A 14,057-nucleotide genomic window follows, 5' to 3' on the forward strand; every position below is an offset into this window, starting at 1 on the left:
TCAATTCAATACTATCTTATTAAAATTCAAAACCTTAATTAAAATGTACACATTCTGGATGGGATATGTGAGGGTGACTGAGGGAACAAATGTTAGGGCTGGTAGGTCAATTGCCTTTGATAGGATAATAATACCAGAGGTTTATCGGACAATCAACATGCTTCACTGTTTACAAATGGGAACATGCATCCTGTAATTGCTGCTCAGAAATTACAATATCAGTAAGATATTGAGAGAACTTTTATAGTAAATGATTTGAAAAGAAAATGTGTCTAAGCTAATGTGAGGTTTTTACAGGCAGACAGCATGGATATGTTAACAGAGAATTGTACCTAAGAAACAATAGATACTGCAGATGCTGGAGAATTCAGTGTGGATAAATCATGGCGGTAGAAAAGGCGCAGCAGGTCAGGCAGCATCCGAGGAACAAGAGAGTCAAAGTTTCAGGTTCAACACCTCTTCAGGACTGTCAAGAGAAAGGGACTGAGAGTAAATGGATTGTGGGGATGAGTTTGGGCGAAAGGTAGGCAATACGTGAACGAAGGAGGAGGGTGATAGTGATAGGTCAGTGGGGTGCGTGGAGCAGATAGGTATGAAGGAAGATGGACAGTTCGATTTCCTTGAGAGGGCGGATCTGAGTCGGAGGGCTGGATCTGGAATTTGGGTGATGGACGGGAGATTTGTAAATCAGTGAATCCAATGTTCATGCAGCGTGCTTGTAGGCTACTGAGGCAGAATATGAGATGTTCCTGGCAACATCCTGATAAATCTCTTCTGAACTATCTCCAGCTTAATAAACTCCTTCCTATAACAGAACTGCACACATTACTACAGAAAAGGCTTAGTCAATGTCCTGCACAATCGCAGAATGCCTTCCTAACTTGTAACCTAAAAGGTCTGAGCAATGAAACCACCTTAAACACCCTGTCCATATTTCCCGCAAATTTCAAAGAATTGGGCCTGCTCCTGCGGATCCCTCTATTTTACAACACTACCAATGCACTACGATTATTTGTATAAGCCCTCCCCTTGTTAATTTTACCAAAATGTCATACCTCTCATCTCTCCAAGTTAAACTCAATCTACCACACCTCAGCCCAGTGAGTGATATTACTACCCTCACCCTTCTCCTTCAGGTTTAAAAGACCCTCACCTCTCTAGAAGGCCTACAAACACAACCTTGAGTTTCCCAAAGACCTAGAGCTTGGTTTACCTACGCAGGCAGAGGGAGGAGTGGGTAAGGAGAGACTGCAATGAAAACAGTTGCCTTGTACCAATGAATGATTTTAGGAAGAAGGAAGCCACGTCTTAGAAGTTGGGAATATTGACCGGTATTTTTTGGCCAGAAATTGTGCCATTTCCTCATCTCTGCTGTTCAGTATTGATATCATTTCGAGATCCTTCATAGGGCAGAGTGTGTCTGCAGGATCTCTTTCTGGAATATTGCTGATTACAGATAATAGCCATTTAAGCTGGAAATCATAGCCAAGCATTTATAAATATTCATAGTTTATCTCGATGCAGAGTACATAAGCTCAACATCCTACAGTTGAAGCCAACACCTTTCATTTGTTTTACAGTGAGAACTGTTCCCTGTGTCTTTTAGTCATGTTAATCAGAATTTAATAAATGCATACATAGCTGAAACCTGACACTTAAAATATGATCTGGATTCAAGTCCTGCCTATTGTGGAAGTGTGTCACAGCATGTCAGAAGAGGCTGATGAACAAACACACAGGAGAATCATGTTGCAGCTTTAGGGGCTATTGCTGATTGGTGTTAGTGTCCCTGCCTCCGTGCCTGAAGGTCGAATTTCAAATCACACAGAGATGTTTCTCTATATATCAGAATTTAGATTAGATTCCCGACAGTGTGGAAACAGGTCATTCAGACCAACAAATCCACACCGACCCTTCGAAGTGCAACCCACTCAGATCCATCTCCCTCTAATTAATTTCCCTAATTCTGAACGACAATTTAGCATGTTTAATCCACCTGACCTTTTCATTTTTGGATTGTGGGAGGAAACCAGGGCACCTGACGAAGCCCTCGTAGACAAGGGAAGATTGTGGAAACTCCACACGGACAGTCACCCGAGTCTGGAGCATGTTGATTTAAATGATTTTGGAATTGTGATTTGATGGAGAAGGAAGAGATGACAGTATTCAATTTCAGAATTTTGTCTTGGGATGACTGAAAACACAGATTCCTTTTGACTGGAGTCATATCTGCACTTCCTAGACGTTTGTAAAATAATGTGAAGGATGAATAGGCAAGGTCCATTTCCCAGGGTATGGGAGTTCAAAATTCCAAGGTACAGGTTTAAGGTGAGAAGAGAAAGATTATGAGGGACCTAAGTTCAAATTTACCACGCAGAGGGTGGTACGAGTAGGGAATGTACTGTCAGAGGAAGTACTGAATGCTGGTACAAGCGCAACATTTAAAATTGTTTAGAGGGATATACGACAAATGCTGGCAAATGGGAGGAGATTAATTTAGAATATTTGGTCAGCTTGGATGAGAAAAAAGGTCTGTTTCTCTGATGTACACCTCGATGATCCACTGCTTCAACAGATCAAGGTCTCTTTGTAATCATAGAGTGTTAACCATTATACAAACCCTGTCCAATGTCCAACCAATCTTAATGTAATTTGCAAATTTGCAAATCATGCCTTCTGTAATTCTCACCTAAATCATTTATAGAAATGACATAAAAACGTGGATCCAACACATTTTCCTGTGGATCACGGCTTGCTCCAGTATTCCAGTTTGAAAAGCAACCCGCCACCCCTACCCTGTCTCCTGCCATTAAGCCGATATACACAGAAACACACACACCCAACACTCCAATACCACCCTTTCTCCTGCCATAAGCAGATATACACCGACACACACACCCAACACTCCACCACCACCCTGTCTCCTACCATTAAGTAGATATACACCGACATGCTCTCACACACACAACCATTCATCACGAACCTGTCTCCTGCCATTAAACAGGTATACACAGAAAAACAGACACACCACCGTCCACCACCACCCTGTCTCCTTCCATTAAACAGTTGTATGCAGAAACACATGCACAACCTCCCACATCTACCCCGTCTCCTGCCATTAAACAGATATACACAGTAACACACACACAACCATCCACCACCACCCTGTCTCCTGCCATTAAACAGATATACACAGAAACACCCACATACAACCCTCCAGCACCACCATGACTCCTGCAAATTAGTAGATATACACCGACACGCACGCACACACAACCCACCACCACCACCCTGTCTCCTGCCATTAAACAGATATGCATCGAAACGCACACACATACAACACTCGGGCACCACCCTGTCTCCTGCCGTTAAACAGTTATACACTGAAACACACACACACCACCGTCCACAACCACCCTGTCTTCTGCTCTTAAGTAGATATATACAGAAACTTACACACGCATAACACTCTCCAGCACACCCTGTTCCCAGACATTAAACAGATATACACAGAAACACACACATGCAATGCTCCACCACCACCCTGGCTCCTGCCTTTAGGCAAATGTACATAGAAAAGCACACGCACAAAGTTCCACCACCAATCTGTCCCTTTCCATTAAACAGATATGCGCAGAAATACAGACACTTTCCTCCACGACCACCCTATCTCCGGCATTTAAGCAAATGTACAAAGAAAAGCACACACACAACCCTTCAAGACTCACCCTGACTCCTGTTACGAAACTGATATATACAGAAACAGATACACCCAACTCTCCACAAGTACCCTGTCTCCAACCATTAAACAGATACACACAGAAACACACACACATCCATGCACCACCACCGTGTTTCCAGCCACTCAGCCTTTATGGACAGAAACACACACACAACCTTCCACCATCACCCTGTCTCCTGCCATTAGACAGATATGCACCGAAACACACACGCACAACCCTCCAGAACCACACTGTCTCCTGCCATTAAACAGTTATACACAGACACATGCATAACCCTCCACATCTAGCCTGTCTCCTGCCATTAAACATATAGAACATAGAACTATACAGCACAAAACAGGCCCTTCGGCCCTCGATGTTGCGCCAACCTGTGAACTATTCTCAGCTCGTCCCTCTACACCATCCCAAAGTCATCCATGTGCTTATCCAATGATTGTTTAAATCTCCCTAATGTGGCTGAGTTGACTACTTTAACAGGTAGGGCATTCCACGCCCTTATCACTCTCTGCGTAAAGAGCTTTCCTCTGACATCTGTCTGAAATCTATCACCCCTCAATTTGTAGTTATGCCCTCTAGTACAAGCTGACGTCATCATCCCAGCAAAAAGCATTTCACTATCTACCCTATCTAACCCTCTGATCATCTTGTATATCTCTATCAAATCCCCCTTACCCTTCTTTCTTCCAATGAGAACAGACCCAAGTCTCTCAGCCTTTCCTCATAAGACCTTCCCTCCTGACCAGGCAATATCCTGGATAATCTCCTCTGCAGCTTTTCCAATGCTTCCACAGCCTTCCTGTAATGGGGCGATCAGAACTGTACGCAATATTCCAAGTGTGGCCACATCAGCGTTTTGTATAGCTGCAGCATGATATTGCGGTTCCGGATTTCAATCTGTCTACCAATGAAACCTAACATACCGTATACCTTCTTCACAGCACTATCCACCTGGGAGGCAACTTTCAGGGATATATGCACATGGACTCCAAGATCCCTCTGCACATCCACACTAACAAGAATCTTTCCATTAACCCAATATTCTGCCATCGTTTTATTCTTCCCAGTGTGCATCACCTCACATTTAGCTACATTGAACTCCATTTGCCACCTCTCAGCCCAATTCTGCAGTTTATCCAAGTCCCCCTATAAACTGTAACATTCTTCCAAACTGCCCACCACACCACCGACTTTATTGTCCTTGGCAAATTTACTAATCCATCCACCTATGCCTGGGTCTAAGTCATTTATAAAAACAACAAACAACAGCGGTCCCAAAACAGATCTTTGTGGCACACCACTAGTAACTGTACTCCAGACTGAATATTTTCCATCAACCACCACTCGGTGCCTTCTTCAAGAAACCCAGTTACTAATCCAAACTGCTAAATCACCCTCAATTCCATGCCTCTGCATTTTCTCCATCAGCCTACCACGTGGAACCTTATCAAATGCTTTACTGAAGTCTATGTATACCACATCAACTGCCCTACCCCCATCCACATGCTTGATCACCATCTCAAAACGCTCAATGAGGTTTGTGGGACATGACATGCCCTTGACGAAACCATGGATAAGGTGAGGACTGCTAATGCTGGAGACCAGAGTTGAAAAATGTGGTGCTGGCCTGCTGTGTTTTTCCAGCACACATTTTTCAACCCTTGACGAAACCATGTTGACTATCTGAAATCAAGTTGTTCCTTGCTCGATTATTATGAATCTTATCTCTTATCATCCTTTCCATGATCTTTCCTATAACAGAAGTAAGGCTCACTGGTCTATAATTACCTGGGTCATCTCTCCTGCCCTTCTTGAACAATTTCAAAACATTTGCAACCCTCCAGTCTTCAGTTGCTAAATCTATAGTAAATGCCGACTCAAATATCAAAACCAAAGGCTCTGCTATCTCCTCTCTAGCTTCCCAGAGAATCCTCAGATAAATCTCATCTGGTGCAGGGGACGTCTCTACTTTCACTCTTTCTTGAATTGATAACACCTGTGCGTAAGTAACCTCGATCCTTTCTAGTCTAATATCTCATACCTCATTCTTCTCTTCTACAATATTGTTTTCCTGAGTGAAAACCGATGTGAAATCTTTATTTAGCACCTCTCCAAGAAATACAGAAACGCACACACAACCTTCCACCACCACCCTGTCTCCTTGCATCAAGCAGGTATGCACAGAAACACACATACAATAATCCCCCACAACCCTGCCTCCTGCCATCCAGCAGCTATACACTGACACACACATAGGCAACCCTCCAATACTACCTGTCACATGCCATAAACAGATATACACAGAAAATCATAGACACATCTCTCCACCCTCCAACATGTCTCCTTACATTAAACAGATACACACAGAAACACATACACATGACCCCCAACAACCACTCTGTCTCCTGTCGTTAAACAGCAATACATAGAAACACACGCAAACCCTCCACATCTACCCTGTCTCCTGACATTAAACATAAAACCCCAGAAACATATACACATCCCTCCATCACCAAGCTGTCTCCTGCCATTAAACAGATATACAAAGAAACACAGACACACACAATCCTCCAACACCACCCCGTACCCTGCCATTAAACTGATATACACAGAAACGGACACACACAAGTTTCTACCATCACAGCGTCGCCAGTCATCAAATAGATATGCACAGAAACACACACATATCTCTCCACCCTCCACCGCGTCTCCTGCCATGAAACAGAGAGACACAGAAACACACACACAACACCCCAAAGCCACCTTGTCCCATGTCGTTAAACAGCAATACATAGAAACACACGCACAACCCTCCACATCTACCCTGTCTCCTGCCATTCAACAGATATATACAGAAATACACACACAACACTCCACCACCATCCTGCCTCCGGTCATTAACCAGATATACACAGAAACACACACACACGCACATACACAACCCTCCACCACCACCCTGTCTCCTGCCATTAGTCAGATATAAACAGAAACACACGCACACAACATTCCACCACCACCCTGTCTCCTGACATTAAACAGGTATACACAGAAACACACACACACGTATCTCTCCACCATCCACTGCATCTCCTGCCATGAAACAGAGAGACACAGAAACACACACACACAAATACAACCGTCCACCACCAACTCGTCTCCTGTCTTTAAACAGTTATACACAGGAACACACACTCACAACCCTCCACCACCACCCTGTCTATTTCCATTAAACAGATATATACAGAAACACAAGCACCCATCCCTCCATCACCACCCTGTTTCCTGCCATAATGCAGATATGCACAGGAACGCACACATACAACCCTCCACCACCATCCTGTCTCCTGCCATGAAACAGATCTTCATAGAAATATACACAGACAATCCTTTACCACCACCATCCTGTCTCCTGCCATTAAGCAGATATCCACAGAAACAGGCATTGACACACACACAACCCTCCAACACTCGCCTATCTCCTGCCATTAAACAGATATACACTGAAAAACACTCATAAGCCTCCACCATCACCCAGTCTCATTCCATTAAACATGCAGAAACACACAGGCCCCCACTTCTCTCCAACACCACCCCGTCTCCTGCCTTTAAGGAAATATACACAGAAACGCACACACACACCCCTCCACGATTACCCTGTCTCGTGCCATTAAACAGATATACACAGAAACACACACAAACAACTCAGCCCACCACCCTGTCTCTTGCCATTAAACAGATATACACAGAAACGGACACACAGCCCTCCACAATCACCCTATCCTCTTCCATTATGGAGATATACACTGAAACACACACGCACAATCCTCCACGACTACCCTGTTTCCTGCCATTAAGCAAATATACACTCAAACACGCACACACACATATATCTCCATTTCGAGACACAGGCACAGTCATGTCTTTAATGCAGAGATATATAATTTTTGAATAAAACATGTATCAAGAATTAAAGTGAGAAGGAGGGAGAATTATTTTAAGAAACATCTTAGGCAGGACACAACCGCAAAGTATACCTGATGGGTCAAATATCCTTATTTTAGTTTCCTATGCTGTATGTCCTGAAGATGGTAGGAATATTTTCCCAAGGGTGCAATGGAGGCTGAGTTTGGTAAATACTTTATTGAACAGTCAATGAGACTGTGGGATACGTTTGAGGGGCTGAATGGTGTGCTTCTGTTCATATTTGTTGTGCCTTTATTTCTGAAAAGAGGAGGTGGCTTGCTGTGAGGTTAGGACAGTTTAAAATTAAAACGTCTCCCATTTCCATTTGAGGTAAGGTGGCTTCTTTCTCCGTTGGACTGTGCGATCTGTGGGGCTGTCATCCCCAGGAACAGTGAAGACTGGGTCATTTAAGATATTCAAGGCTGACCTTAACTGATCTTTGATGGACAGGAGAGTCAATATTTATTGGGAACAAACAGGAAGCGGTTGGTCAGCTTAATACACAGGAACACACACTCACAACCCTCCATCACCACCCTGGCTCCTGCCCTGAAGCAGATATGCACAGAAACACAAACACATCCCTCCACGACCACCCTGTCTCCTACCATGAAGCAGGACTGCGCGATCTGTGGTGCTGTCATCCCCAGGAACAGTGAAGACTGGGTCATTTAAGATATTCAAGGTTGATCTTAACTGATCTTTGATGGACAAGAGATCGATATTTATTGGGAACAAACAGGAAGGGGTTGGTCAGCTACAATCAAACCATCCATGATGTTTATAAACTGAGTAGCAGGCTGGAGGGGCCGAATGATTAACTGCTACTCCTATCCCATACGTTGTTCTCCCAATTTACCCCTCGAAGCTGTTGCAGAGAGAGAGAGAGAGGAAGACCTCATTCAGCCAGTCAGAATCGTTGTAATGAGACAGGACGAGGCCATTCTGTCTGTCTATTGAGTTGCACAGGAATAGAATGCAATCATACAAACCATTGACTACACCGAACAGGAGGAGGCCATTCAAACTTTCTGGGCAGTTACACAGTGGCAGGGGAGCCCTGGTTATCGAGCCAGAAATAAAAAGTAGAGAGAATTACTTGTTTTCAGGTTGTAAAGATGTAACGAGTGGATTTCCTCAGGGATCAGTGTGAATTTATCAACAGTTTACAATCGAGGTTAATGCCTTGGATGAAGGAGCTGAATGGATTGGAACTCAGTTTGCTCATACAGGATAGTCATTCAATAAGATGTCAAGTGGAGGCAGAGCATCTGCAATGGCATACAGACGGGGAGGGCAGTGAGTAAACCTGCGACAAAAGAAAATCAGTACAATGTGGGTGAATGGAACTTCGTGATTTGGGGAAATGACAAAACAGCAGTAAATAATTTAAATGGAGAGAGAATGCAGAACTCGGTGGTGCAAATTTATTTGCGTGCTTCAGCACATGAATCACATCAAGTTACTCTGAAGATGCAGCAAGTGATTTAAAGGTAAACGGAATGACGCTGTTTCATGCCAGGGGTATTGGCTTTGATCTTAGCGATGTTTTTCTACATTGGTCCAAGGCATTGCTGAGATTACATCTGATGTACTGTTTGAAGCTTTGATCCCCAAAAGTGAAAACCAAAAGCTAAACTGCTTTTAAACTTTTCAAACATGTTTCTCTTTACTTGGACTTGTTACGAAGACATTATGTTATGAAGGTTAACTGTTTCGGCCTGAAAATGAGAGATGTTCTTATTGATCATAGAATATTATGAGGAGAGTGCAGCTGGTGAATACCTGATGAATATTTCCTCTTGTGTGGGAGAATAAAACTGGGGAAGTAATTTAAGAATAAGACAGGTTCTGAGGCAATGCCACTGGACCAGAAAAGTTAACTCTCATTTCTCTTCATGCATGCTGCCAGACCTGCTGATCTTTTCTAACAAATTCCGTATTTCTTTAAGAGTAAGACACATTCGTTTTAACGCAGATATTGTGAAGACATTAAAAATTTATTTTTAGATTATGCAGGCACATATAAACATATCTTCAAATCAAGTCGGGCCATTTTTTGTTAATGAAATGATTCTGTGTACGACAGCAGCAACGATGCACCTACATGGAGCAGAGTATGTGATGGAGTCATATAGTTCAGTCAATGTTCAAGGAGAGCTCACATGGTCCAGGTTGGGGTCTGATAACATTACTGATTCAACTTAGTGGTGGAAAAAATATAACTTATCTAGGAAGGCACATTCTATTGCTCCCTTTCTCTTTCCCTGTCCCTCGTCACAGCAATATGTGCGAGCTAAAAAGAAAATGTGCAGTCTATTTTATCACTCATGGAGGATTCATGATGAGGATTCATTGGAATGTCTGAAGCACAGGAATGCCCTGCCTGAAGCACAGGGAATTCAGCCAAATCGAATTGTTCCAGGTAGGATTCACATTGTCAGAAGGTTGTGCGAGCAGAATAACTTCAGAAGTAATTATTCAGACTCGATAGTGATAGAGAAAGACAGGAGATTCTGTGGCTGCAAATGGGAATCCAGGATGTGTAGCCTTCCACGTGCCAGGATCAAGGATGTCTCCGAGTGTCTGCAGTACGTTCTCATGTGGGAGGGGGAGCAGCCAGAAGTCATTGTGCACATTGGTATCAATAACACAGGTAGAAATAGGGATGACGTCTTGCAAAGTTATTATGGAGAGCTAGGAGAAAAGGACCTCAGCCAGCACCATGTGCGGGTATCCAGTGGTACGTGCTAGTGAGGTTAAGAACAGGAGGACATGACAGATGAATGCATGGTTAAAGAATTGGTGCAGTGGGCAGAGATTCAGAGTTTTAGATCATTGGATCTTTTCTGGGGCAGTGATGACCTGTTCAAGAGAGACAGGTTGTACCTGAACTGTTGGAGGTCCAATATCCTGGCGGGCTACAAGGGAGGATTTCAACTATATTGGCTGGAGTGGGGGACGGTGTGGGATTCACAACAACAGGGAGACAAGTGCGAGGCTGGAGGAAAAACAGTAATCAGAAAGAGTAAAGTGAAGAGACAGGTCAGGCTCGAACACGACAGGGAGCAAGGAATGCCTGTCGGATTAAACTGCATCTGTTTCAATGCAAGAGACCTGACAGGTAAGGCCGATGAACTCAGGTCGTGGATAGGTAGGTGGGACTGGAGCATTATAGCCATTACAGAAACATGGCTAAGTCTGGGACAAGATTGTACCCGTGTGGAGATTATTTAGGTGGGATAGAGGTGGTGGAAGGTGGGGATGGGGAGTTTCATTTTTGATTAAGGCGAGTATCACAGCAGTAATCAGAAATGAAATAACTGATGGATCATTTAGTGAGGCTTTGTGAGTGGAGCTCATAAATAAGAAGTGGGTGGTGACATTTTTGGGGTTGTACTACAGAGCCCCAAATGGGGAATTAGAAAAACAAAAATATGTAGAGTGATTTGGGGAGACTTGCGGGGGCAACAGTATAGTCATAGTAGGAGATTTTAATCTACCTAACATAGACTGGGACTGACACAGGATTAAGGGCTTAGATTGGGTCAACCGATTAAGTGTGTTCTGAAAATTTTCCTCAAGCATTATAGAGAGGGACCTACCTGGGAAAGGGCAAAACTCAACCTACTTTTGTGAAATAGAGCATGGCAGGTGACTGAGGTGGCAGTGCGTGAGCACTTTGGGGTCAATAACCATCGTTGTATTAAATTTAGACTAGTTATAGAGAGGGAAAAATCGGTACACAGGTGCAAGTTCAAACTTGGGGAAAGTGAATTTTGATGGAATTAGATAGGAATTTGGAGGGGTTGATTGGAATAGTTTGTTTGCAGGCAAAGGGACCTCTGGCAAGTGGGAGGCATTTCAAAGTAAGATGGCTAGAATTCAGAGTCTGTATGTTCCAGTGAGGGTGAAGGGCAAGTTTGGCAGGAAGAGTAACCCCGGGATGACAAGAGCTATTGAGGCTTTGACCAGGAAAACGGAGGCATGGCTCACTTACAGGCAACTAGGATCAAGGGAATCCCTGGACATATACAGGGGAATATAGAAGTTTCCTGAGGAAAACAATCAGGAGGGCAAAAAAAGGGGTAAAAGATAGCTTTGGCTGAGAAGGTTAGGGTGAGTCCAAAGAGGTTAAGTATATTAAAGCGAAGAGAATGACTACCGTGAGAATATGACCACTCAAGTCCAAATTGGACATGTAGAACCACAGATGATAGGCAAAGTTCTCAATTAACATTTCTCCTCTGTGTTTATTGTGGAGATGGACATGACGACTTGGGAGCTTAGGGACGTTCGTGGTGATATCTTGGCGATATCACAGTTGAGGAGGTATTAGATGTATTAGAATGCATGAAAGTTGATAAATCACCTGGTTCTGAACATAGCAGGAGGCTCAAGAAGAAACCACGGGGAGCCTGGTCGATATTTTTGCATCATCGTTAACAACAGGTGGGGACCCATAAGACTGGAGGGTTGTTCCTTTATACAAGGAGAGAAGCAAAGAAAAACCTGGGAACTATAGAGCAGTACGCCTAACATCTGTGGTAGGTAGGTTACTTTAGATGATTCTGAGGGTATATATGCAATTTGAAAGACAGGATTTGATTAGGAATCATTATTATTTATTTTAATAACAAGTATTAATGATTTTTTTTACCTGGAAAGATTGCATTGTTTTGTGAGCGGGAGATCATGCCTCACAAATGTGTTTGAGTTCTTCGATGAAGTGACCAGGAAGGTTGATGAGAGCAGGATGGTTGACGTAGTCTATAATGATTTCAGTCAGGACTTTGATAAGGTTTCCCATGGTAGGCTGCTCTTCAAGGTCCGATCGCATGGAATTCAAGGGGAGCTAGCAAATTGGATACACACTTAGCTTGATGGTAAGAAGCAGAAGAAAATAGTGGAAGGATGCTTGTCAGACTGGAGGCCTGTGAATAGAGGAGTACCTCAGGGGTTGGTGCTGGGACTATTGCTGTTTGTTATCTATATTACTAGTATTGTTAGGAATATACAAGGCATGATTAGAAAGTTTGTTGATGACACTAAAATAGGTGGTATTGTGGAGAGTGAGGGAAGATTTCCGAAATTTCAGCAGGTCCTTGATTAGCTGGGGATGTGGGCCAAAAAATAGAAACTGAGTTTAATATAGGTAAGAATGAATTTTGGATTTTGGAAAGTTAAATTAAGGTAGGAATTTCATGGTGAATGGCAGGACCTTCAATGGTGTAGTGGAACAGATAGACTTTGGAATTCAGGTGAATGATTCACCGAAAATTGAGCCACAGGAATACAGGGCAGTGAAGAAGGCTTTTGGCACACTGGCATCCATTGGCCACGGCATGGAGTATAGAATTTGGGAAGTTATGTTGCAGTTATACAGGACGTTGGTGAGGCCGCACTTGTAGTGTTGTATTCCGTTTTAGTCACATTGGTAAAGGAAGGATGTTATGAAACTGTAAAGATTGTAGAAGAAATTTACAAACATGATGCCAGGACCCAATGGTCTACATTACAGGGAGAGGTTGGGCAAGCTAGGACATTTTTCTTTGGAGCATAGGAGAATGAGGGAATTGGGGGTGTGGTTGTTGGGGGTTCTTAAAAAAAAATACAAGATCATGACAGGAATGGATAGAGCAAATGTTTGTAGTCATTTTTCCCAGAGATGGAGAATCGAGGACTTGAAGGCATCAGTTTAAGGTTAGAGGAGAAACAATAAAAGGGAAAAAAATAAAAGGAGAAAACAACAGAGTGTGGTACACTTATGGAATGAGCTACGAGTGGAAGTGGTTAAGACATTTACATTAAAATATTTAAAAGGGATTTGGACAAATACATGGATAGGGAAGATTTAGAAGGACTTTGAACAAGTGCAGGGAAATAGGGTTACTATGGATGGAAATTTGGGTCAGCATGGATCAGTTTGGGCCAAAGAGTCTGTCTCTGTGCTGCATGACTCTATGAGTGGAATAACATTTGTGCCAAACATTCATTTTTTTCTGCTTTTGTCGTGAGTTCGAATAATACTTCGATAAAGTTACTTCAAAACAACATTGCAGAGATTTTGCTTTTCAGTTTGTTGTCAAACATGTGTCTGTGTTGGGAAATATGTACAAGGCCTGATTAGTAATTTCTCTGATGACACTAAAATAGTCGGTATAGTGGAGAGTGAGGTAAGTTATCAGAAATTGCAGCAGGACCTAGATCAGCTGGGGAAGTGTGTAGAGAAATGGCAAATGTAGTTGCATTTCCAAAAATCAAATCAAGGTAGGAGTTTCATGGTTTCATGGTGAATGGTAGGGACTTAAGGAGTGTAGTTGACCAGAGGGTACTTGGAATTCAGGTGGACGG

The sequence above is a fragment of the Chiloscyllium punctatum genome, chromosome 18, assembly GCF_047496795.1.
Source record: "Chiloscyllium punctatum isolate Juve2018m chromosome 18, sChiPun1.3, whole genome shotgun sequence".
In the NCBI taxonomy this organism is placed as follows: Eukaryota; Metazoa; Chordata; class Chondrichthyes; order Orectolobiformes; family Hemiscylliidae; genus Chiloscyllium; species Chiloscyllium punctatum.